General features: G+C 41.3%; 1 protein-coding gene across 5 annotated transcripts in view; it reads left to right on the plus strand.

The window, feature by feature from the left end:
* The first annotated feature begins 2,491 nt into the window (after positions 1-2,491).
* The window catches only part of LOC139760116 (terminal uridylyltransferase 7-like), a 303,262-nt gene continuing 281,422 nt past the window's right edge, over positions 2,492-24,331 (plus strand). For 3 of the 5 annotated variants that reach the window (XM_071682971.1, XM_071682991.1, XM_071683010.1), the window contains exon 1: positions 2,492-2,628. The gene's annotated coding sequence lies outside the window, so the exon portion shown is untranslated. The other 2 variants (XM_071682999.1, XM_071682982.1) reach the window with 2 other exon arrangements.

Genomic DNA, 24,331 nt, shown 5'->3' on the forward strand with positions numbered 1-24,331 from the left:
GATGCAACATTTACATAAAAGGATTAAAGCAACAGTCTACGGGAAGTCACTATTCATTAGACTGCATCATCCTCACAGGACAGAAAAGAGCATACCGTCATCGATGTCCTCCTTAAAGGAGCTCAACTTATCCTGCTCCCGCGCGGAGAGTAGCCAAGAAGGAGCAGGAGGCCGAAAAATGGTCATGGTGTAACATGATAAGAATAATAATGATAATGACAATAATGATAATAATAAAAATAACAATTATCATTATTATTATAATAATTCTGTACAAAGACATGCCTGTTTGAAAATGAGGGACCATTATTAGAAAGATACACGTTTACATTGCCAGTTACCATCGCAGAAAGATACGTAGTCGTACAGTGCAGGTCGACAGTTTCCTTCATTGTATCGGACCGAATATGAGGCCTGTTAGCAGATTCCTATAGTGCTGCATAACGCCTCTGGTACCTACTGATGTACTGACGCTTCGCCAGTTATACTACAGGAAATATTCAACTATGAGCTGGCGATGTTTATGTGTACTGAGAGCGATGCCAAGGTTACTCATGCGTTGGGTGTTGGGTGGGGGGACGAGTAGAGGATCTAACCTCAGGGATAAGTCTTGCCTACGCACAATGTTGGGGTGGGGGACGGGGTCTCAGTGGGGGGTTGGGGTGGTAAAGGATTACCATTCTGCCACAGGGGTTACCTCCTCCAACCCCCTGCAGCCTCTTCTCACAGTGCACTGCTGCTGCTGCCCACGATGTTTCTGTTACTACAATACTGTTGCTGCAACCTCTATTTTATGGCCGTGGCTGTAGTTGTGATTCAGTCTGTGAATGAGGCTCTAACGGTTTTCAGGGGAACCACAGGAGGATTTATCTGGCAAAAGGGAATATGTACTTAAACAATATGCGGTATTCTATTACAAAGTGAAAATATGCACCAGTATGATGTCATAATTTTCCTGATTTTAGAACTAGGAAGTTTTTGTAAATAGATACAAATGATTGAATGAATTTTGTTACAGCAAGAAGGGTGAGGGACACGTTGCTAAGGCATGAAGGGTTAATAGATTACATTGCTCTGGCAGGAAAGATTGATTAGAATATATATTACTCAGGCATGAAGGGTCGGCGAGAGATAGGCTTAGAGCTAGAAGACAATCTGAAGGAGACCGCTGAGGCGAGAAGGGTCAGTAGTGGTCACGTGCTGAAGCAAAAGGGTCAGAGAGGAGACATTGTTGAGGTAAGACTGGTCAGTGGAAGTGCACGTTGTTGAGGCAGGTCAGCGAGACTTTGCTCTGCCAGAAAGGGTTAGTGGAAGGATACATTGCTGAGGCAAGAAAGGTAAGAAGACATCCCTAAGGCGGTCTGAGCACTGTAAGCCCCCTCGTCTCTCCTTAGGGTTGCCATTCTACAGAAGAGACGCACATAAATCATTTATTTTTCTTATGTATACTTAGTAACAATGAAATACTTATCTTAGTTTGTGATTTGATGAGAAAATAGACTGAGTTCTTCTTGACAAGACAGTTGTAGAATACTAGAAAATATTGCAGTTGTAATGATTGTGACAGGATTTTAACATCTGCTGGACTAGGACCGTGTGACGGCAGCGAATGTTATATTCATTTTCGTTTCACTAGACAGTAAGAAGGAAAGATTTATGTTTATAGTAACGAGGATCCAGTACGTCTGTACACTCATTAACAGGTGAACAACTTGTATTATGTAAGTCAAATGTAGGAAAGGCTTTTAGCTGTTTAAGGAAGTTTGGAGTGGGATTATAAAGACTAGCTCCATTTGACCCAGATTTTTTCCTTTGAATATCATTCGTAATTTTAGGAATGATGAACATTTGCAGGTCACAAGACGAAATTGTGAAACCCACTATTTCATCGTATCCTTAATCCTGGGAGTGCGACCTTGACCGTGGATATCTGTGTTCAACGATACCTGGAGTCAAAGGTTACCAGAACCTTATAGTCTAGTCCGCTGATATGGTTGAGGGCGGTTTCATAGTCGCGTTTCTGAACATTTGACGCTGGACTTGGACACTGATCTTTGATCTCAGAAATAGCGCAGTAGTCAAGGTGCACGCCCTTCGGGCACCCCAGACCGGGTTCTGGTCCTGGGGCAGAGCAGGTTCCGGCAGCCCTCACCTCATGGGTTCAGCTGCTAGGGTGGGAGTGGGGACCCCCCCCCCCGCCAGGACACGTGACACCTCAGACCTACAGTTAAGAAGGTAAAATGATTCTACAACTCATACCAAAGAAAAAAGAAACTCGACCAAAAAGGATTTGATAATGTAGAAATATAACTATCATGGCTGAAAACTAAAACTAAATTCAATTTTTTATGATGTTTTACACTCCATTTCTTTAAGGAAATCATATATATACGATAAAGTCACTAATTCAACCTTTGACACAACATAAGACATAAAGTAATAGGTAAAGCAGAGATGTGACAAGGGCAGAGGGTTTAAAGTAGTGCGCGTATGAGGGGGCGGCAGCGTGCCATCTGGCGGCGGTGCGCCACACTTCAGCACTTCTACTGCGACGCCTCCGTCAGCTGTGACCAATACAATCTTACCGGCCACCTCCATTTTTTGACTTTATCCATGAATCACATAACGGTGAGTGAGAGGCATGCCAACCCCCTGGGCAGAAGGTGAAGGGCTGGAAGTGGCTGGGAGTGAGGTGATGGAGGGGCTGGCGGGCTGGCAGGCACGGAGGAAAGTAGAAGACTATTTGTTTACAAACTGATGCCACCACTTTCTAATGGTCCACGTCGGGTAATTATGCTCGCTGTCAGCTCTGAATAATCCTTAGGTGTATGTTGTCTTGGTGATGGTTGCCTCATGTTCCTAGTTATCGGTTTGTTAAAGCTCATCGAGATGCGAGTGTCGAGGAAAGTAATATTAAATGGACTGGTATGGTCCATATGACCATTCTCACCTGACCCTGGCAAGCACGAGGAATTGGGCAGAATTTAAGTTATCTTATTGTTGGGAAAGTTAATTTAATTATTGTTCTGTGGATATTTTATAGCTCACATGAACTATTAGCAGCTATTAGAGACGGTACCTGCCATCAAGGGAGTTCGTCGAAATTTATCAAAAATGAAATGTATAAGATATAAAGTTAAGGATCTGAATACATCGTTGTTTATAGTATTAGATATGTGATTTTATGTAAATATTGCAATTTGTGCTGACTGATTTTGACATGATAACAGAAGCCCATACGCATAACATCATGGAGAATGCTAATATGATTTTTATATAAAAATGGGTGCATACATATTGGTGAGAATTAATGTGGTAAAGTTCAAGCTTACAGGCACCATGAAAGTAACAACTAGAAGAAATTCATATCGATGGACACCTTTTATTGAGAGGTAAATTAGAGTGGGAGAGTCTGATTGGGAAAGTTATTTTCTCCTGTACAGGGACGTGATAGTGGTGTGGGTTATGATGATCAAGGTGAATGAATTAGGTAAAAGCCAAACATGCCCGGAAATCAATAGAACTTATGGAAACCTCACTAAACTCACCTTATCTTAGTAACCTAGGTTTACCTTATTTTTGGTTTGAAAAGTTATGATGCGATTTGATTTCATGTGCTAGGAGGACTGTTTGCTGACTTTAATGTTTAATGAGTTTGTAGATTGCAGTATTTCTTTAGGTTCATATTAAACTATCTCTGTGTATTGTATTTATAGTTTTGCATTCAGTGAATGACATAAAAGCAACAAAGCATGATTGGAAACATTTTATAGGATTTTAGATAAGTGTTAGTGGTAAGGGCTTTGAGTATTAGGGGAAAAGATTGTGTTGATTTATGTAAAAGCAAGTTCACCACTTGTAAAAGATTAACAGAACCAACTAAAACCTATCCTGACCTCCCGTAGCAGCCCAGAGTAAATAGAAGTATACCAACATTTATGAAATGTGCCACTGAGAACTGTGTGGAATGGCTGCTTGTTAGGTGGGAAGGCATGAACAGTTGCTTGATGTGTTTACTTGTTGACATTTACTGGCAGTTGATGCAGTCAGCTTTTATGTGCCTGTATATTTTGATTAGAAAATTTAAGATTGAGATAAATCTCAGCAACTGGGAAGGTTTGGTAAGGTTTTCAGGACTTGTTCTTTAAAAGTGTTCACTTATTTTTATGTGATGAAACCATTTTCCTTGATATTTATAACCTTTGCTGCCCTCATCATGCACTGTAAAGTATTGCAGAGTATGATACAATGCTCCTGATCATGCTTAATGCATTCTATTCCATTCTCAATATCATTGCTGCTACCATTGCAAAACATATTCAGTATCTAAAGCTAGTTTTGATGTACACCTAAACTAGTAAATTGCTGGTGTGTTTACTGCCTCCTGCAAAAATACAACCAGCACAGTGGAAGGAATGAGAACATTGCTGTTGATTAATTTTTTACTATAATATTATAAAATAGATGGTAGATTTAAGAAGTTAGGTGAAGTTTTCATTGGTCATGTTCTGAAGAGTGTTTCACTAGCTTATGCACCACATTTTTCTTGATCAATCAAGCTGTCCCCACTGAGGTTTGTTTGTTATTCATAACAAAAATACTGCTTCAGATCATGCTTTTGAGGTGTAAATAATTTCTAAGGGTGCAGTGTTTATTGGTATGCATTTCTTCCAGATCATTTAATTTGTTTCCGTAATAATCCTTCAGGAAATTTTCCTTTCATGTATTGTTATGAGTAATTGCAAGTCTATATCTCTAAAGGAATGGTAGGAGTGGTATTTGTTTGTTACCAAGGAAATCAAGCCCTAATTTAAGGTACTATAACCTTACTTTGCAAAGGTGTCAGAATCACTTTTCACATAATTCAAATAGATTTTGTGTGCACACATATTTTGATAAGGAAACTTTGATCTCATTTAGATTGGATTGGTTTTGGTAATATTCATTCATTAAACCCATATCTTCCGAATTGTTTTTACATGATGTAATAAGTTTCAAGGATATGAATGCTGTTAATGAAACCTTTGGAGTGCAACTTAAGTCACTGAAAATATCAAATTTTTAGTGCACTTGATAGTTTGATACTGGTACCTTAATGATTTACTTGTATTACTTTATTCAAGAAGAAAAGATGTTGCCATCATTGGTAAATGTCCATATGTAAGGATTTGAGAAAAGGATAGTATTTTCATCAAATAATTTTATGCATTGTGTGTATTTCCATATCAGATACTTTAATTTGTTTATAGTTTGTAAACTATAGGGCAAGATATATTGGTAGATATATGTAGATATATGTGTCGTAGAAGGCGACAAAAGGGGACGGGAGCGGGGGGGCCAGAAACCCACCCCTCCTTGTATTTTAACTTTCTAAAAGGGGAAACAGGAGTCACGCGATGAGTGCTCATCCTCCTCAAAGGCTTAGATTGGGGTGTCTAAATGTGTGTGGATGTAACCAAGATGAGAAAAAAGGAGAGATAGGTAGTATGTTTGAGGAAAGGAACCTGGATGTTTTGGCTCTGAGTGAAACGAAGCTCAAGGGTAAAGGGGAAGAGTGGTTTGGGAATGTCTTGGGAGTAAAGTCAGGGGTTAGTGAGAGGACAAGAGCAAGGGAAGGAGTAGCACTACTCCTGAAGCAGGAGTTGTGGGAGTATGTGATAGAGTGTAAGAAAGTAAATTCTAGATTGATATGGGTAATACTGAAAGTTGATGGAGAGAGATGAGTGATTATTGGTGCATATGCATCTGGGCATGAGAAGAAAGATCATGAGAGGTAAGTGTTTTAGGAGCAGCTGAATGAGTGTGTTAGTGGTTTTGATGCCCAAGACCAGGTTATAGTGATGGGTGATTTGAATGCAAGGGTGAGTAATGTGGCAGTTGAGGGAATAATTGGTATACATGGAGTGTTCAGTGTTGTAAATGGAAATGGTGAAGAGCTTGTAGATTTTTATTTTTTTTTTTTTATTATACTTTGTCGCTGTCTCCCGCGTTTGCGAGGTAGTGCAAGGAAACAGACGAAAGAAATGGCCCAACCCCCCCCATACACATGTATATACATACGTCCACACACGCAAATATACATACCTACACAGCTTTCCATGGTTTACCCCAGACGCTTCACATGCCCTGATTCAATCCACTGACAGCACGTCAACCCCGGTATACCACATCGCTCCAATTCACTCTATTCCTTGCCCTCCTTTCACCCTCCTGCATGTTCAGGCCCCGATCACACAAAATCTTTTTCACTCCATCTTTCCACCTCCAATTTGGTCTCCCACTTCTCGTTCCCTCCACCTCCGACACATATATCCTCTTGGTCAATCTTTCCTCACTCATTCTCTCCATGTGCCCAAACCACTTCAAAACACCCTCTTCTGCTCTCTCAACCACGCTCTTTTTATTTCCACACATCTCTCTTACCCTTACGTTACTCACTCGATCAAACCACCTCACACCACACTGTCCTCAAACATCTCATTTCCAGCACATCCATCCTCCTGCGCACAACTCTATCCATAGCCCACGCCTCGCAACCATACAACATTGTTGGGACCACTATTCCTTCAAACATACCCATTTTTGCTTTCCGAGATAATGTTCTCGACTTCCACACATTCTTCAAGGCCCCCAGAATTTTCGCCCCCTCCCCCACCCTATGATCCACTTCCGCTTCCATGGTTCCATCCGCTGCCAGATCCACTCCCAGATATCTAAAACACTTCACTTCCTCCAGTTTTTCTCCATTCAAACTCACCTCCCAATTGACTTGACCCTCAACCCTACTGTACCTAATAACCTTGCTCTTATTCACATTTACTCTTAACTTTCTTCTTCCACACACTTTACCAAACTCAGTCACCAGCTTCTGCAGTTTCTCACATGAATCAGCCACCAGCGCTGATTTATGTGCTGAAAAAGGACTGGTGATTGGGAATACCTGGTTTAAAAAGCGAGATATACATAAGTATACGTATGTAAGTAGGAGAGATGGCCAGAGAGCATTATTGGATTATGTGTTAATTGATAGACGCACGAAAGAGAGACTTTTGGATGTTAATGTGCTGAGAGGTGCAACTAGAGGGATGTCTGATCATTATCTTGTGGAGGCGAAGGTGAAGATTTGTGGGGGTTTTCAGAAAAGAAGAGAGAATGTTGGGGTGAAGAGAGTGGTGAGAGTAAGTGAGCTTGGGAAGGAGACTTGTGTAAGGAAGTACCAGGAGAGACTGAGTACAGAATGGAAAAAGGTGAGAACAAAGGACGTAAGGGGAGTGGGGGAGGAATGGGATGTATTTAGGGAAGCAGTGATGGATTGCGCAAAAGATGCTTATGGCATGAGAAGCGTGGGAGGTGGGTTTATTAGAAAAGGTAGTGAGTGGTGGGATGAAGAAGTAAGATTATTAGTGAAAGAGAAGAGAGAGGCTTTTGGATGATTTTTGCAGGGAAAAAATGCAAATGAGTGGGAGAGGTATAAAAGAAAGAGGCAGGAGGTCAAGAGAAAGGTGCAAGAGGTGAAAAAGAGGGCAAATGAGAGTTGGGGTGAGAGAGTATCATTAAATTTCAGGGAGAATAAAAAGATGTTTTGGAGGGAGGTAAATGGGGTGCGTAAGACAAGGGAGCAAATGGGAACTTCAGTGAAGGGGGCTAATGGGGAGGTGATAACAAGTAGTGGTGATGTGAGAAGGAGATGGAATGAGTATTTTGAAGGTTTGTTGAATGTGTTTGATGATAGAGTGGCAGATATAGGGTGTTTTGGTCGAGGTGGTGTGCAAAGTGAGAGGTTAGGGAAAATGATTTGGTAAATAGCTTTACGGAAGATGAAAGCCGGCAAGGCAGCAGGTTTGGATGGTATTGCAGTGGAATCTATTAAAAAAGGGGGTGACTGTATTGTTGACTGGTTGGTAAGGTTATTTAATGTATGTATGATTCATGGTGAGGTGCCTGAGGATTGGCGGAATGCTTGCATAGTGCCATTGTACAAAGGCAAAGGGGATAAGAGTGAGTGCTCAGATTACAGAGGTATAAGTTTGTTGAGTATTCCTGGTAAATTATATGGGAGGGTATTGATTGAGAGGGTGAAGGCATGTACAGAGCATGAGATTGGGGAAGAGCAGTGTGGTTTCAGAAGTGGTAGAGGATGTGTGGATCAGGTGTTTGCTTTGAAGAATGTATGTGAGAAATACCTAGAAAAACAAATGGATTTGTATGTAGCATTTATGGATCTGGAGGAGGCATATGATAGAGTTGATAGAGATGCTCTGTGGAAAGTTTTAAGAATATATGGTGTGGGAGGCAAGTTGTTAGAAGCAATGAAAAGTTTTTATTTAGGATGTAAGGCATGTGTACGTGTAGGAAGAGAGGAAAGTGATTGGTTCTCAGTGAATGTAGGTTTGCAGGCAGGGGTGTGTGATGTCTCCATGGTTGTTTAATTTGTTGATGGATGGGGTTGTTAGGGAGGTGAATGCAAGAGTTTTGGGAAGAGGGGCAAGTATGAAGTCTGTTGTGGATGAGAGAGCTTGGGAAGTGTCAGTTGTTGTTTGCTGATGATACAGCGCTGGTGGCTGATTCATGTGAGAAACTGCAGAAGCTGGTGACTGAGTTTGGTAAAGTGTGTGAAAGAAGAAAGTTAAGAGTAAATGTGAATAAGAGCAAGATTATTAGGTACAGTAGGGTTGAGGGTCAAGTCAATTGGGGGGTAAGTTTGAATGGGGAAAAACTGGAGGAAGTAAAGTGTTTTAGATATCTGGGAGTGGATCTGGCAGCAGATGGAACCATGGAAGCGGAAGTGAATCATAGGGCGGGGGCGAAAATTCTGGGAGCCTTGAAGAATGTTTGGAAGTCGAGAACATTATCTTGGAAAGCAAAAATGGGTATGTTTGAAGGAATAGTGGTTCCAACAATGTTGTATGGTTGCGAGGCGTGGGCTATGGATGGAGTTGTGCGCAGGAGGGTGGATGTGCAGGAAATGAGATGTTTGAGGACAATATGTGGTGTGAGGTGGTTTGATCGAGTAAGTAATGTAAGGATAAGAGAGATGTGTGGAAATAAAAAGAGTGTAGTTGAGAGAGCAGAAGAGGGTGTTTTGAAATGGTTTGGTCACATGGAGAGAATGAGTGAGGAAAGATTGACCAAGAGGATATATGTGTCAGAGGTGGAGGGAACGAGGAGAAGTGGGAGACCAAATTGGAGGTGGAAAGATGGATTGAAAAAGATTTTGAGTGATCAGGGCCTGAACATGCAGGAGGGTGAAAGGCGTGCAAGGAATAGAGTGAATTGGAATGATGTGGTATACTGGGGTCGACGTGCTGTCAATGGATTGAACCAGGGCATGTGAAGCGTGTGGGGTAAACCATGGAAAGTTGTGTGGGGCCTGGATGTGGAAAGGGAGCTGTGGTTTCGGTGCATTATTAGATGACAGCTAGAGACAAAGTGTGAACGAATGGAGCCTTTGTTGTCTTTTCCTAGCGCTACCTCGCACACATGAGGGGGGTGGGGGTTGTTATTCCATGTGTGGCGAGGTGGCGATGGGAACAAATAAAGGCAGACAGTATGAATTATGTACATGTGTATACATGTATATGTCTGTGTGTGTATATATATGTGTACATTGAGATGTATAGGTATGTATATTTGCGTGTGTGGATGTGTATGTATATACATGTGTATGTGGGTGGGTTGGGCCATTCTTTTGTCTGTTTCCTTGCTCTACCTTGCTAATGCGGGAGACAGCGACAAAGCAAAATATAAATAATAAATAAATAAATGTAGTTTAAGTTGCCAACTTAGTAATGAAGGAAAGTGGAAGATGATTGTATCAGTAGACTCCTATCAAGTACTTAGTAGAAGTGATTTAGAGTATTGGGACATGAAATGGATGATTTTTTTTTTCCTCCTACAATCGTAAGTGATAGTGGGGAAGGCAGTGAAGATCAGGGAAAATATAGGATTTTTTTTTATCATAACAATAGGTGAAGTACTTATGTGAAATGGACGTCTAACTTATTTTAAGGATTGAGATTTTCCTTGAATTTCATTTGTTTAGTTGATGAATTCCTTTGACTTCTCATTCTTCCTGCTGAAGAATGTTTGATGGCTGTGGTTGTTTTTGCTGGGATAGGTTTGTGTGGCACCATGGTACCACACACACCACCCATAAGACCCTAAGAGACCCAAAGAGTCACTTTTTTTCCAAGATAATGAAGGATTTGATTTCAGCCATAATGGAAGGTAGGTTAGATTTTCATAGGTTTAATTGATTTACACAAGACTTGTTTCTATTATCCTTGATCTATCCCTCCCTGATATCAATTATTTATTATTGTCTGATTAATTGCCATTATACTTCTTCAGCACTTCTAGATCTTTCATTTCCATAAGTTGCTTCTGCAGTTGTTGTCAAGATTACGTTTACCAAAAAGAAGAAGTGGAACATATTCAGCCCTTCTTTTCCCAATCAATTAAACAGTTCTCATCAGTGATATTAAGAGTAATGATGGGTGATAACTATAAAGGACATGGTGTTGCTTTATCCCAACAAACTTCTACTTTCTAAATGCAGGTTGAGTATCCCTTGTCCGAAATGCTTGGGGGCTAGAGGTGTTTCGGATTATGGATTTTATGGATCCTGGAATATTTTCATATACATGAGATATGAACAGGATGGTATGGAAACAAATGGGTTAGAGAAGGGACAAACCTCAACACATTGATTGGGCAATGGTCTTCCTCTGGGGACACTGATTCCAGCATTCGATGGGAACATATTCCCAAAAAAAACGATGGTCACCCAGTCGGATGCTTTGGCTTGTCGTTCTTTGAGTGGATGCTTGTCCTGCTGCCTTCACCTATTCACAGTGATCTCCGCTGCCTGATGAGACCAACAGATGAACCCAGCCCTTGTGTTGATTTTGTCTTCAGTAGTGATGTCTTTCTTTCTTGTTTGCTTAGGTCCTCTTTCCTTATCCTCACCTTGTCCCACTACACAGATTTGCAGTGACTAATTTCGCTCTGTTTTACATTGTACAAGTCTCAGCATGATGTAAACAGGGTGGAACTTGTCACTGCAAATCCATGTAGTGGGACAAGGAAAGAATACTGCACGAGAGCCTAAGCAAGCAAATAAGAAAGACATTAGAAGCAGCATACAATGCTACCAAAGGCAATGCTAACACAAGGCCTGGGTTCATCTGCTGATCACGTCAGGCAGCAGAGATTGCTGTGAACGAGAGGAGGTAGTGGGACAAGGACCCAAATAAGAATGACATGCCAAGGCATCCAACTGGGTGACCATCACTTGCTGGGGAATATGGTCCCATTAAAGGCTGGAATCTGTATCTCCTGAGGAAGACCATTGAATGGTCAAAACGTTGAGGTATGTCTAAGCTCTAAGCCGTCTATTTCTATACCATCCTGTTTTCCATATTTGTCATGATGGATAATAGATGATATGTCTTGGGGATGGAACACAATTTTATGTTTCATATACACCTGATACACATAGCCTGAAGATAATCTATACAATATTTTTAATAATTTTGTGTATGAAACAAAGTTTGTGTGACACTGAACCATTAGAAAGCTTAGGTGTCTCAACCAAAGCTTTTTTAAATGGCTTTTTTTTTTTTTTGTAAATGTTTCTTCCAGAGTCACCTGCCTCATTGATAATGGTTTTTATCATAGAAGTCTGTGATTTTATAAATTGACATGATTTCTTGTTCTGTTATGAATGAAAGCTGCTCTTGTCCCTTCAATAGGTCTATCACACATATTCACCGTGTCATCAATAGGCACTTTTCCTGCAGTTTTAGCAAAGTCATCTCCATTGTCTCTAATATCATTATCACCTTGATTTAGAATCATTTCAGCTATTTCACTATCAGTCAGTGAATGAACAACTGGAGCCTCATTATCTGCAGGCTTCTTTGACAATTTCAACAATGTCTTTGTACCACAGAGCAGAAAATAAGCATAATTACTGGCACCATCAGAGCCTAGCATGGGCAAGTGAGGTCAGGTGTGGAAGTTTCCTCTTGTAATGTCATGTCACCACCCAAGAAGTTTTGGATTTTGGAGCATTTTGGATTTTGGATTTCCGAATTAGGGATGCTCAACCTGTATCACTTTTGATGGGCAAATTATAGTTTGTTCTTTATCAACATTGTTTTTCTGATTATTTAAGCTTAGCAGAATAGTAAAATTATATAGTAACCATTGGGATAGGAAAGAAAGAATGCTTCCCTTGTATTCCTTGCATGTTGTGGGTGATTAAAGAGGTACCAACCTACCTATGAGTTTCTGTGATGATAATTTGCTCTGATGACAGGACTAGTGCATAGTGCTCACTACACAGCTCATTTGTTGGGTCATGCATCCTTTAATCACCACCCTTTAACTGGTGGAAGTGGGTGGGGCAGGAAACCCTTCCCTTCTTGTATTTCATTTTCTAAAAGGTGGATTACAAGATGGAACCAAAAGATGAGTGTTCATCCTCCCCAAAGCCTCAATATGGGATGTCTGAATGTGCATTAGATGAGGATCAGGGAGAAGTGGAGGTATGTTGTAAGGAAATATGGAGAGGTAAAAGTGTTGGCAAGTGAGATGAATCAGGAAAAATACAGGGAGGAGTATGAAAGGAAGGTAAATGAAAGCTTAGATGGAAGTGTAGTGAATGTAGGAATGCCGTCATGTGTGAATGGGTGTTTAAAATGTAAAGAGAAATACTGTATAGGTTATAGAATCACTTGTTGGATACAAGGTCATGAGATACAGGAATAAAAAGGGCAATGTATGGTGGACAGAAGAGATTAGATATGCGGTGGAAAAGAAGAAAAAGGCGTATGGTAGATTGCTCAATAGGAATGTACCAGTGCAGGTTTCAGCAAAGGAGGAGGGAAGAATATAAAATATGTAAGCAGAATGTTAAAAAGCTAATAGAGTAAAGCAAAGAAAGAGTAGATGAAGATTTTGGAAGAAAGTTATAGTTTTGCTATTATTACAAAATTGTCTGTGAATACTGACCATATATATATAAGATATCAAATTATATAGCAGATTGTATGTTAACTTTCTAAAAGGGGAAACAGAAGGAGTCACGTGGGGAATGCTCATCCTCCTCTAAGGCTCAGATTTGGGTGTCTAAATGTGTGTGGATGTAAACAAGATGAGAAAAAAGGAGAGATAGGTAGTATGTTTGAGGAAAAGAACCTGTATCTTTTGGTCCTGAGTGAAATGAAGCTCAAGGGTAAAGGGGAAGAGTGGTTTGGGAATGTTTTGGGAGTAAAGTCAGGGGATGGTGAGAGGACAGGAGCAATGTAAGGAATAGCACTACTCCTGAAACAGGAGTTGTGGGAGTATGTGATAGTGTAAGAAAGTAAACTCTAGATTGATATGGGTAAAACTGAAAGTGGATGGAGAGAGATGGTGTGATTATTGGTGCACATGCACCTGGGCATGAGAAAAAGGATCATGAGAGGCAAGTGTTTTGGGAGCAGCTGAGTGTGTTCGAAGTTTTGATGCACAAGACCAGGCTATAGTGATGGATGATTTGAATGCAAAGGTGAGTAATGTGGCAGTTGAGGGAATAATTGGTGTACATGGGGTGTTCAGTGCTGTAAATGGAAATGATGAAGAGCTTGTAGATTTGTGTGCTGAAAAAGGACTGGTGATTGGAAAAACCAGAGAGCATAATTGGATTACGTGTTAATTGTTAGGCGCGTGAAAGAGAGACTTTTGAATGTTAATGTGCTGAGAGGTGCAACTGGAGGGATGTCTGATCATTATCTTGTGGAGGCTAAGTTGAAGATTTGTAGAGGTTTTCATAAAAGAAGAGAGAATGTTGGGGTGAAGAGAGTGGTGAGAGTAAGTGAGCATGGGAAGGAGACTTGTGTCAGGAAGTACCAGGAGAGGCTGAGTGCAGAATGGAAAAAGGTGAGAGCAAAGGACGTAAGGAGAGTGGGGGAGGAATGGGATGTATTTAGGGAAGCAGTGTTGACTTGTGCAAAAGATGCTTGTGGCATGAGAAACGTGGGAGGTGGGCAGGTTAAAAAGGATAATGAGTGGTTGGATGAAGAAGTAAGATTATTAGTGAAAGAGAAGAGAGAGGCATTTGGACAATTTTTGCAGGAAAATAGTGCAAATGAGTGGGAGATGTATAAAACAAAGAAATAGGAGGTCAAGAGGAAGGTGCAGGAGGTGAAAAAGAGGGCAAATGAGACTTGGGGTGAGTATCATTAAATTATAGAGAGAATAGAAAGATGTTTTGGAAGGAGGTAAATAAGTGCGTAAGACAAGAGAACAAATGGGAACATTGGTGAAGAGGGCTAATGGGGAAGTAATAACAAGTAGTGGTGATGAGAAGATGGAGTAAGTATTTTGAAGGTTTACTGAATGTGTTAGGCGATAGAGTGGCAGATATAGAGTGTTTTGGTTGAGATGTTGTGCAAAGAGAAAGGGTAAGGGAGAATGATTTGGTAAACAGAGAGGAGGTTGTGAAAGCTTTGCGGAAGATGAAAGCCGGCAAGGCGGCGGGTTTGGATGGTATTGCAGTGGAATTTATTAAAAAAGGGGGTGACTGTGTTGTTGACTGGTTGGTAAGGACATTTAAATGTATGTATGGATTGTGGTGAAGTGCCTATGGATTGGCAGAATGCATGCATAGTGCCATTATACAAAGGCAAAGGGGATAAAGGTGAGTGCGCAAATTACAGAGGTATAAGTTTGTTGAGTATTCCTGGGAAATTGTATGGGAGGGTGTTGATTGAGAGGGTGAAGGCATGTACAGAGCATCAGATTGGGGAAGAGCACTGTGGTTTCAGAAGTGGTAGAGGATGTGTGGATCAGGTGTTTGCTTTGAAGAATGTATGTGAGAAATACTTAGAAAAACAAATGGATTTGTATGTAGCATTTGTGGATCTGGAGAAGGCATATGATAGAGTTGATAGAGATACTCTGTGGAAGTATTAAGAATATATGGTGTGGGAGGCAAGTTGTTAGAAGCAGTGAAAAGTTTTTATTTAGGATGTAAGGCATGTGTACGTGTAGGAAGAGAGGAAAGTGATTGGTTCTCAGTGGATGTTGGTTTGCAGTTGGGGTGTGTGATGTCTCCATGATTGTTTAATTTGTTTATGGTTAGGGTTGTTAGGGAGGTGAATGCAAAAGTTTTCAAGAGAGGGGCAAGTATGCAGTCTGTTGTGGATAAGAGAGCTTGGGAAGTGAGTCAGTTGTTGTTCGCTGATGATAAAGCAATGGTGGCTGATTCGTGTGAGAAACTGCAGAAGCTGTTGACTGAGTTTGTTAAAATGTGTGAAAGAAGAAAGCTGAGAGTAAATGTGAATAAGAGCAAGGTTATTAGGTACAGTAGGGTTGATGGTCAAGTCAATTGGGAGGTAAGTTTGAATGGAGAAAAAATGGAGAAAGTGAAGTGATTTAGATATCTAAGAGTGGATTTGGCAGCGGATGGAGCTTTGGAAGTGAATCATAGGGTGGGGGAGGGGGCAAAAGTTCTGGGAGCATTGAAAAATATGTGGAGGGCTAGGACATTATCTCGGAAAGTAAAAATGGGTATGTTTGAAGGAATAGTGGTTCCAACAATATTATATGGTTGCGAGGCGTCGGCTGTAGATAGGGTTGTTATGAGGAGGGTGGATGTCTTGGAAATGAGATGTTTGAGGACATTATGTGGTGTGAGGTGGTTTAATCGAGTAAGTAATGAAAGGGTAAGAAAGATGTGTGGTAATAAAAAGAGTGCGGTTGAGAGAGCAGAAGAGGGTGTTTTGAAATGGTTTGGTCACATGGAGAGAATGAGTGAGGAAAGATTGACCAAGAGGATATATGTGTCAAAGATGGAGGGAACGAGGAGAAGTGGGAGACAGATTGGGGGTGGAAGGATGGAGTGAAAAAGTGAAAATGATTTTGAGTGAATGGGGCCTGAATATGCAGGAGGGTGAAAGGTGTGCAAGGGACAGAGTAAATTGGAATGATGTGGTATACTGGGGTCGATGTGCTGTCAGTGGATTGAATCAGGGCATGTGAAGCAACTGGGGTAAGCCGTGGAAAGTTGTGTGGGGCCTGGATGTGGAAAGGGAGCAGTGGTTTCGATGCATTATACATGACAACTAGAGACTGAGTGTGAATGAATGTGGCCTTTGTTGTCTTTTCCTAGCACTACCTCACACGCGTTTGGGGGAGGGGAATTGTCATTTCATGTGTGGCGAGGTGGCGACGTGAATGAATAAAGGCAGCAAATATGAATTATGTACATGTGTATAAATGTATATGTCTGTGTATGTATATATATATATATATATATATATATATATATATATATATATATATATATATATCCCTGGGGATAGGGGAGAAAGAATACTTCCCACGTATTCCCTGCGTGTCGTAGAAGGCGACTAAAAGGGAAGGGAGCGGGGGGCTGGAAATCCTCCCCTCTCGTTTTTTTTTTTTTTCTTTTTTTTTGATTTTCCAAAAGAAGGAACAGAGAAGAGGGCCAGGTGAGGATATTTCCTCAAAGGCCCAGTCCTCTGTTCTTAACGCTACCTCGCTGTCGCGGGAAATGGCGGATAGTATGAAAAAAAAAAAAATATATATATATATATATATATATATATATATATATATATATATATATATATATATATATATATATATATGTATTCGTTGAAATGTATAGGTATGTATATGTGCGTATGTGAACATGTATGTATATACTTGTGTATGTGGGTGGGTTGGGCCACTCTATCGTCTGTTTCCTTACTCTTCCTTGCTAATGCGGGAGACAGCGACAAAGTATAATAAATGAATAAATATACTTAACTGCTATTTTCCGCATCAGCAAGGTAGCACAAGGAAATAGACAAAGAATGGCCCAACAACTCATATACACACACACACACCTATCTTTTCCTAGCGCTACCTCGCACACATGAGGGGGGAGGAGGTTGTTATTCCATGTGTGGCGAGGTGGCAATGGGAATGAATAAAGGCAGACAGTATGAATCATGTACATGTGTATATATGTATATGTCTGTGTGTGTATATATATGTATACATTGAGACGTATAGGTATGTATATTTGCGTGTGTGGACTTGTATGTATATACATGTGTATATGGATGGGTTGGGCGATTCTTTTGTCTGTTTCCTGGCACTACCTTGCTATGCGGGAGACAGCGACAAAGCAAAATAAATACTATATATATATATATTTATTTATTTATTTATTATTATATTTATTATACTTTGTCGCTGTCTCCCGCGTTTGCGAGGTAGCGCAAGGAAACAGACGAAAGAAATGGCCCAACCCCCCCCCCATACACATGTATATACATACGTCCACACACGCAAATATACATACCTACACAGCTTTCCATGGTTTACCCCAGACGCTTCACATGCCTTGATTCAATCCACTGACAGCACGTCAACCCCGGTATACCACATCGCTCCAATTCACTCTATTCCTTGCCCTCCTTTCACCCTCCTGCATGTTCAGGCCCCGATCACACAAAATCTTTTTCACTCCATCTTTCCACCTCCAATTTGGTCTCCCTCTTCTCCTCGTTCCCTCCACCTCCGACACATATATCCTCTTGGTCAATCTTTCCTCACTCATTCTCTCCATGTGCCCAAACCACTTCAAAACACCCTCTTCTGCTCTCTCAACCACGCTCTTTTTATTTCCACACATCTCTCTTACCCTTACGTTACTCACTCGATCAAACCACCTCACACCACACATTGTCCTCAAACATCTCATTTCCAGCACATCCATCCTCCTGTGCACAACTCTATCCATAGCCCACGCCTCGCAACCATACAACATTGTTGGAACCACTATTCCTTCAAACATACCCATTTTTGCTTTCCGAGATAATGTTCTCGACTTCCACACATTCTTCAAGGCCCCCAGAATTTTCGCCCCCTCCCCCACCCTATGATCCACTTCCGCTTCCATGGTTCCATCCGCTGCCAGATCCACTCCCAGATATCTAAAACACTTCACTTCCTCCAGTTTTTCTCCATTCAAACTTACCTCCCAATTGACTTGACCCTCAACCCTACTGTACCTAATAACCTTGCTCTTATTCACATTTACTCTTAACTTTCTTCTTCCACACACTTTACCAAACTCAGTCACCAGCTTCTGCAGTTTCTCACATGAATCAGCCACCAGCGCTGTATCATCAGCGAACAACAACTGACTCACTTCCCAAGCTCTCTCATCCCCAACAGACTTCATACTTGCCCCTCTTTCCAAAACTCTTGCATTTACGTCCCTAACAACCCCATCCATAAACAAATTAAACAACCATGGAGACATCACACACCCCTGCCGCAAACCTACATTCACTGAGAACCAATCACTTTCCTCTCTTCCTACCCGTACACATGCCTTACATCCTCGATAAAAACTTTTCACTGCTTCTAACAACTTTCCTCCCACACCGTATATTCTTAATACCTTCCACAGAGCATCTCTATCAACTCTATCATATGCCTTCTCCAGATCCATAAATGCTACATACAAATCCATTTGTTTCTCTAAGTATTTCTCACATACATTCTTCAAAGCAAACACCTGATCCACACATCCTCTACCACTTCTGAAACCACACTGCTCTTCCCCAATCTGATGCTCTGTACATGCCTTCACCCTCTCAATCAATACCCTCCCATATAATTTACCAGGAATACTCAACAAACTTATACCTCTGTAACTTGAGCACTCACTCTTATCCCCTTTGCCTTTGTACAATGGCACTATGCACGCATTCCGCCAATCCTCAGGCACCTCACCATGAGTCATACATACATTAAATAACCTTACCAACCAGTCAACAATACAGTCACCCCCTTTTTTAATAAATTCCACTGCAATGCCATCCAAACCTGCTGCCTTGCTGGCTTTCATCTTCCGCAAAGCTTTTACTACCTCTTCTCTGTTTACCAAATCATTTTCGCTAACCCTCTCACTTTTTTTTTTTTTTTTTCCAAAAGAAGGAACAGAGGGGGCCAGGTGAGGATATTCCAAAAAAGGCCCAGTCCTCTGTTCTTAACGCTACCTCGCTAACGCGGGAAATGGCGAATAGTTTAAAACTAAAAGAAATCTGCCACTCTATCATCAAACACATTCATATATATATATATATATAGAAAAAAAAAAAATATATATATATATATATATATATATATATATATATATATATATATATATTTTTTTTTATTATACTTTGTCGCTGTCTCCCGCGTTTGCGAGGTAGCGCAAGGAAACAGACGAAAGAAATGGCCCAACCCCCCCCCCCATACACATGTATATACATACGTCCACACACGCAAATATACATACCTACACAGCTTTCCATGGTTTACCCCAGACGCTTCACATGCCTTGATTCAATCCACTGACAGCACGTCAACCCCGGTATACCACATCGCTCCAATTCACTCTATTCCTTGCCCTCCTTTCACCCTCCTGCATGTTCAGGCCCCGATCACACAAAATCTTTTTCACTCCATCTTTCCACCTCCAATTTGGTCTCCCCCTTCTCCTCGTTCCCTCCACCTCCGACACATATATCCTCTTGGTCAATCTTTCCTCACTCATTCTCTCCATGTGCCCAAACCACTTCAAAACACCCTCTTCTGCTCTCTCAACCACGCTCTTTTTATTTCCACACATCTCTCTTACCCTTACGTTACTCACTCGATCAAACCACCTCACACCACACATTGTCCTCAAACATCTCATTTCCAGCACATCCATCCTCCTGCGCACAACTCTATCCATAGCCCATGCCTCGCAACCATACAACATTGTTGGAACCACTATTCCTTCAAACATACCCATTTATATATATTTATATATATTTATAAATCCTGGGAGCCTTGAAGAATGTGTGGAAGTCGAGAACATTATCTCCAAAAGCAAAAATGGCTATGTTTGAAGGAATAGTGGTTCCAACACTGTTGTATGGTTGCGAGGCGTGGGCTATGGATAGAGTTGTGCGCAGGAGGGTGGATGTGCTGGAAATGAGATGTTTGAGGACAATATGTGTTGTGAGGTGGTTTGATCAAGTAAGTAATGTAAGGGTAAGAGAGATGTGTGGAAATAAAAAGAGCATGGTTGAGAGAGCAGAAGAGGGTGTTTTGAAATGATTTGGGCACATGGAGAGAATGAGTGAGAAAAGATTGACCAAGAGGATATATGTGTCGGAATTGGAGGGAACGAGGAGAAGTGGGAGACCAGATTGGAGATGGAAAGATGGAGTGAAAAAGATTTTGAGTTATCGGGGCCTGAACATGCAGGAGGGTGAAAGGCGGGCAAGGAATAGAGTGAATTGGATCAATGTGGTATACCGGGGTAGACGTGCTGTCAGTGGATTGAATCAGGGCATGTGAAGCATCTGGGGTAAACCATGGAAAGTTGTGTGGGGCCTGGATGTGGAAAGGGAGCTGTGGTTTCGGGCATTATTACATGACAGCTAGAGACTGAGTGTGAACAAATGGGGCCCTTGTTGTCTTTTCCTAGCACTACCTCGCACACATGAGGGGGGAGGGGGATGGTATTCCATGTGTGGCGAGGTGGCGATGGGAATGAATAAAGGCAGACAGTGTGAATTGTGTGCATGTGTATATATGTATATGTCTGCGTGTGTATATATATGTGTACATTGAGATGTATGGGTAATTGTATTTGCGTGTGTGGACGTGTATGCATATACATGTTTATGGGGGTGGGTTGGGCCATTTCTTTCATCTTGTTTCCTTGCGCTACCTAGCAAACGCAGGAGACAGCGACAAAGCAAAATATATAAATAATTTTTTTTTTTTTTTTTTTTTTTTTTACTTTGTCGCTGTCTCCCGCGTTTGCGAGGTAGCGCAAGGAAACAGACGAAAGAAATGGCCCAACCCCCCCCCATACACATGTATATACATACGTCCACACACGCAAATATACATACCTACACAGCTTTCCATGGTTTACCCCAGACGCTTCACATGCCTTGATTCAATCCACTGACAGCACGTCAACCCCGGTATACCACATCGCTCCAATCCACTCTATTCCTTTGCCCTCCTTTCACCCTCCTGAATGTTCAGGCCCCAATCACACAAAATCTTTTTCACTCCATCTTTCCACCTCCAATTTGGTCTCCCTCTTCTCCTTGCTCCCTCCACCTCTGACACATATATCCTCTTGGTCAATCTTTCCTCACTCATCCTCTCCATGTGCCCAAACCACTTCTGCTTTCTCAACCACGCTCTTTTTATTTCCACACATCTCTCTTACCCGTACGTTACTCACTCGATCAAACCACCTCACACCACACATTGTCCTCAAACATCTCATTTCCAGCACATCCATCCTCCTGCGCACAACTCTATCCATAGCCCACGCCTCGCAACCATACAACATTGTTGGAACCACTATTCCTTCAAACATACCCATTTTTGCTTTCCGAGATAATGTTCTCGATTTCCACACATTCTTCAAGGCCCCCAGAATTTTCGCCCCCTCCCCCACCCTATGATCCACTTCCGCTTCCATGGTTCCATCCGCTGCCAGATCCACTCCCAGATATCTAAAACACTTCACTTCCTCCAGTTTTTCTCCATTCAAACTCACCTCCCAATTGACTTGACCCTCAACCCTACTGTACCTAATAACCTTGCTCTTATTCACATTTACTCTTAACTTTCTTCTTTCACACACTTTACCAAACTCAGTCACCAGCTTCTGCAGTTTCTCACATGAATCAGCCACCAGAGCTGTATCATCATCATTGTACAAAGGCAAAGGGGATAAGAGTGAGTGCTCAAATTACAGAGGTATAAGTTTGTTGAGTATTCCTGGTAAATTATATGGGAGGGTATTGATTGAGAGGGTGAAGGCATGTACAGAGCATCAGATTGGGGAAGAGCAGTGTGGTTTCAGAAGTGGTAGAGGATGTGTGGATCAGGTGTTTGCTTTGAAGAATGTATGTGAGAAATACTTAGAAAAGCAAATGGATTTGTATGTAGCATTTATGGATCTGGAGAAGGCATATGATAGAGTTGATAGAGATGCTCTGTGGAAGGTATTAAGAATATATGGTGTGGGAGGAAAGTTGTTAGAAGCAGTGAAAAGTTTTTTATCGAGGATGTAAGGCATGTGTACGTGTAGGAAGAGAGGAAAGTGATTGGTTCTCAGTGAATGTAGGTTTGCGGCAGGGGTGTGTGATGTCTCCATGGTTGTTTAATTTGTTTATGGATGGGGTTGTTAGGGAGGTAAATGCAAGAGTTTTGGAAAGAGGGGCAAGTATGAAGTCTGTTGGGGATGAGAGAGCTTGGGAAGTGAGTCAGTTGTTGTTCGCTGATGATATAAATAATAAATATATATATATATTTATATTTTACTTTGTCGCTGTCTCCCGTGTTAGCGAGGTAGAAAACTTCCCACGCATTCCTTACATGTTGTAGAAGGCGACTAAAGGGGACGGGAACGGGGGCTAGAAACCCTCCCCTCCTTGTATTTTAACTTTCTAAATGGGGAAACAGAAGAAGGGGTCACGCAGGGAGTGCTCATCCTCCTCAAAGGCTCAGATTGGGGTGTCTAAATGTGTGTGGATGTAACCAAGATGAGAAAAAAGAAGAGATAGGTAGTATGTTTGGGGAAAGGAATCTGGATCTTTTGGCTCTGAGTGAAGCGAAGCTCAAGGGTAAAAGGGAAGAGTGGTTTGGTAATGTCTTAGGAGTAAAGTCAGGAGTAAAGTCAGGGGTTAATGAGAGTACAAAAGCAAGGGAAGGAGTAGCACTACTCTTGAAACAGGAGTGATGGGAGTATGTGATAGAGTGTAAGAAAGTAAACTCTAGATTGATATGGGTAAAATTGAAAGTGGATGCATATGCACTTGGGCATGAGAAGAAAGATCATGAGAGGCAAGTGTTTTGGGAGCAGCTGAATGAGTGTGTTAGTAGTTTTGATGAACGAGACTGGGTTATAGTGATGGGTGATTTGAATGCAAATGTGAGTAATGTGGCAGTTGAGGGAATAATTGGTGCACATGGGGTGTTCAGTATTGTAAATGGTAATGGTGAAGAGCTTGTAGATTTATGTGCTGAAAAAGGACTGGTGATTGGGAATACCTGGTTTATAAAGCGAGATATACATAAGTATACGTATGTAAGTAGGAGAGATGGCTAAAGAGTGTTGTTGGATTACATGTTAATTGATAGGCACGTGAAAGAGAGACTTTTGGATGTTAATGTGCTGAGAGGTACAACTGGAGGGATGTCTGATCATTATCTTGTGGAGGCGAAGGTGAAGATTTGTAGAGGTTTTCATAAAAGAAGAGAGAATGTTGGGGTGAAGAGAGTGGCAAGAGTAAGTGAGCTTGGGAAGGAGACTTGTGTAAGGAAGTACCAGGAGAGACTGAGTACAGAATGGAAAAAGGTGAGAACAAAGGACGTAAGGGGAGTGGGGGAGGATGAGGATGTATTTAGGGAAGCAATGATGAGGGCAGATTAGGAAGGGTAGTGAGTGGTGGGATAAAGAAGTAAGATTATTAGTGAAAGAGATGAGAGAGGCATTTGGACGATTTTTGCAGGGAAATAATGCAAATGAGTGGGAGATGTATAAAAGAAAGAGGCAGGAGGTCAAGAGAAAGATGCAAGAGGCAAAAAAGAGGGCAAATGAGAGTTGGGGTGAGAGAGTATCGTTAAATTTTAGGGAAAATAATACCCCGCTAATGTGGGAGACAGCGACAAAGCAAAATAAATGAAATAGATAAAAAAAATATTTTGGAAGGAGGTAAATAAAGTGCGTAAGACAAGGGAACAAATGGGAACATCAGTGAAGGGGGCTAATGGGGAGGTGATAACAAGTAGTTGTGAGGTGAGAAGGAGATGGAGTGAATATTTTGAAGGTTTGTTGAATGTGTTTGATGATAGAGTGGCAGATATAGGGTGTTTTGGTCGAGGTGGTGTGCAAAGTGAGAGGGTTAAGGAGAATGATCTGGTAAACAGAGAAGAGGTAGTAAAAGCTTTGCAGAAGATGAAAGCCGGCAAGGCAGCAGGTTTGGATGGTATTGCAGTGGAATTTATTAAAAAAGGGGGTGACTGTATTGTTGATTGGTTGGTAAGGTTATTTTATGTATATATGACTCATATATATATACATAAAATAACCTTACCAACCAATCAACAATACAGTCACCCCCTTTTTTAATAAATTCCACTGCAATACCATCCAAACCTGCTGCCTTGCCGGCTTTCATCTTCTGCAAAGCTTTTACTACCTCTTCTCTATGTATATATGACTCATATATAAGGGAGCGGGTGG

This window comes from Panulirus ornatus, chromosome 3 (genome assembly GCF_036320965.1).
Source record: "Panulirus ornatus isolate Po-2019 chromosome 3, ASM3632096v1, whole genome shotgun sequence".
NCBI classification, from domain to species: Eukaryota; Metazoa; Arthropoda; class Malacostraca; order Decapoda; family Palinuridae; genus Panulirus; species Panulirus ornatus.